Source organism: Pundamilia nyererei, unplaced genomic scaffold (genome assembly GCF_000239375.1).
Source record: "Pundamilia nyererei isolate P.nyererei 1_Seehausen unplaced genomic scaffold, PunNye1.0 scaffold00014, whole genome shotgun sequence".
Taxonomy (NCBI): Eukaryota; Metazoa; Chordata; class Actinopteri; order Cichliformes; family Cichlidae; genus Pundamilia; species Pundamilia nyererei.
In genome coordinates, this window is record NW_005187415.1 from 1,976,154 (window position 1) to 1,979,641 (window position 3,488).

Sequence of the window (3,488 nt, forward strand, 5' to 3'; positions counted from 1 at the left end):
GCCTGAGTGACCGAGCCCCAGGCCGAGAGGCCGGGGGCACCCCACCTCCGAAGTGGCCCGAGCAAGCCCCAGGCTCCAGGCCCCGATAAGCGGCCGCCAAGGAGTGAGCCGGTGTGTACCCGGACGCCCACCCCCAGACACATTTTTCCCATTAAAAACCTCAGACTAATTTTTATTCTCATTATTTCATTCATGTTCTACTGCGAACCTCCGCAGTGAGACGAAGTTGAAAGAACTTAGGACTTCTCTGTGATTTAGCAATGTTATTTATTAGTATGGGTAAAGTAGTAAATATATATAGAGAGCATGCCTTAATATCAAAATGCTAGCATTTCTCTAATATTCCTCTGAGAGACAGCTCTCCTTGTCTAAGCCAGGTTAAGGCTTCTAGTCATGCGTGGAGCATGCCAGTCAGGTCGCTATATGGATTAAAGTCTGGACTCTGTGTTATGTAACAATGTCAGGTCCCTAGTCTGCCTGGTAATCCGACAGCCACATTGCATAACTGTTATTAGCTCTTTCTACACATTCCCTTACACCTTCACTTCTGTGCTTTGGATACAGTATGCTCCTTTTTCCTATGCATTTTCATCCCAGGGCATCATTTACAATACATCAGATACTATGTCAGATACTACTGATGTCTCAGAATTATGCAAAACTGTTCTTTGGCAGAGCATTGGCACACCAGCTGCAGAAGTAATGTATGTTTATTACTGCAGCAAACAAACTCTTTTCTGCAGATTTAATGACGTACAAAGACAACATTTGGAAATTGAAGGGGTTATGACAGAGTAAGTCAAAAGTTTGTCATTTAGGACAAACCAGTATTTGCATGCTATTTTTGAAAGCTGTTTGCACTTTTTTCGCTTACTTTATGTTTGCTGATTTATTCAAATTTCACTCACTTTTTACTTTTACTCATAGATTGTTTTTTTCTTCTTCGGTTTTTTACCACTGAAAACAACTTTAGGTTTACCTAAATATCAAATTTTGCATTCAGATATGCACTTCACATCATTAAACCGATAGAATGCAACCACATGCTTATTCCTTCAAATGCAGTGCCCAGGGATTCTTTACAAGCATCCGTATAAGATGAGCTGGGAGTACCTTAACTTGCTACATCAAGGGCAGACTCCAAAGGACACCTTGGGCCAGATTTACTAACATTTAGGACATGCAATTTACTGCCAGTTGCACCAGTATTTAACCCCACCCTCCCCCGCGTGTCTTATTTTTTATGCTTGATATTTAAATGAACTGACTGCACATGTGTTTAAAAAACAACACAACTTTTGTAAATCACCTGTAAAACTAACCACACGTGTATATAAGCACTATTTAGGGGGTTGTTCTCACACATTATTTTGCCCTTTCAGTAAATCTGGTCGATTGTGTGCAGTTTGGAGAGTGACTTTGATACAACCGCAGTATTTGACGCCATGAAAGTAAGAACGCCCGGGGTTTTCCTTTTAATTGATACAAAATTAACCACATCTGTTAATGTTCAAGTCAGGATTTACCAAACAGACTCCACTGCCAGCCTAAGCTCTACTTGCATGCAGGTTTGGGTGCAAGTATAGGACAAAGCAAGGAGTGAAAATCCTGTACGCATTAGATGGCATCTCTTCCTTTACATGTCGGAATCACTCAGTATTTTAGCATTTACAATAATTATACTTTTTGCCTGAAGGAAATCAAACATACCTGACCTGAGATTTCTTTTTCTACGTGGCACGTGTGCCAGCTCAATGCAACAATGACTTGTGAATGAGCTGCTGAACTTCAGCTTGCTCCGCAGTCGCCGTCACACAGTGCACGAAAGTAATGCAAAACAGTTCAAGGACTCTCTTCTACTCTCAGACTTATTTTATTTTGACACCTTTCATCATAAAAGCAAGCCCACAGTCATATCTGGGCTTTTTATCTGTGTGCGCACATGGTCAGCGTGAATGTGCGCACGTTTGAGCATTTGAATAAACACTGCAGGAGGGGACAGAACAGCCGCAGGGTTTGTGTAGGAGATTTCATAAAAACAAATCCCATTTGATCATTTTAGATAGGAACACATTTTTATTGCGTTAGTTCAGGTTTTGCGTCTGCGTTGGCCTTTGAGTACATCATGTAAAAAGACTGGCACACTGCCCAACTCTGAGAAAAGGCAGTAAAACATTTTGCAGTAGGAAAGATTAGCACAATTTTAATGGCAAAATTCAAAACAGGTGTCTTGTTTTCACTGTTTTCCCTCTAATGGGCTCCTTAGGCGACCATATGGATACCATTATGGTTATCAAAGCAACATTCAAGTTTTACTTAACAGCCGACATGAATGGTTTACATTCCAAATGGAGTTTTCACCTCTTATCCTTATTAAGCAATTGTTATTTACCGGTCAGTAATCACATTCGTAGCCTGTTGCTTAAACTGTTTCAGAAATCCTTTCCACAAGCAGCTGGTAGTTAATTCTCTGAAACATGAGCTGACGCATATACAGCACCATCCTCTCGCTGTACACGTATGAAAATCTTTAGATATGTACCCCCCGCCCTCGCCTTCTTCCTTCCAGTGACTTGATCCATCTAACTGCCCATTGCTATCTTAAGAGGATACTGAAACCAAAGCCTTAAATCCCCTAACCCTATGATCGCAGGAGGAACAGGCAGAAAAGCTTGTCCGCAGAGCTCTGATTGTATCCTCCATGTCTAGTTATTCAGTCCAGTGAGAAGAATCGAGCTATCCTTTTATCTATCCTTGTATTACAATGTACCGGTCCCCCAAAAAAGGAAGTGAACAAAAAGATGAACAGACGAGCTTTTTATGGTTTGAGAAACAAACAAAGCAGAGTAGTTCCGTTTGGTGCTTTTGTACATGCAGTTTAGAATATCTTGACATAGCCTAAAAATGAATGTCTGACACTGACAGACTCAGGCTCAATGCAGAACCACAATGCAAAAGAAGAATGTAGTATTACTATGATCTGCCACAGCAAATGAATAGTGAGCATTGTGTACTTTGTAATAAGGCTTTCCAATCTCTGCATTTGGAACTATAATTAAATATTGTGCAACATGGTTATATTACAAGTCACGGAAGATACTTTTAAGTAATTGTGTATGCATCGCTGTATGAAATGCCCACATTTGCACAAAGTAATGATTGTGATCTAATAAATAACAACACATCAACTGTCATTCAGAAACCGAAGCAACATCCGTTAGCATAAATACAAGGCGTTGAATGCCAGAGTCAAACTGAGCCAAACTGAGCCATCAGTTACACCGGTGCACAGAAGACCCTGTCACGACAATTGGTTCCTGCCTGCCCTTTGGCCCATGCTTTAAGGGATCTGATTGGCTGGCTGCTGTGACAGGCATTGTGCTGACTGTGTGTCTTTGAGTGCCCGAGCCCTGGCATATGCTGCCTGGTCAGCAGTCTCTGCCCACACACACACAGGCACAAGCACACACAGACGAGCACACATTTTA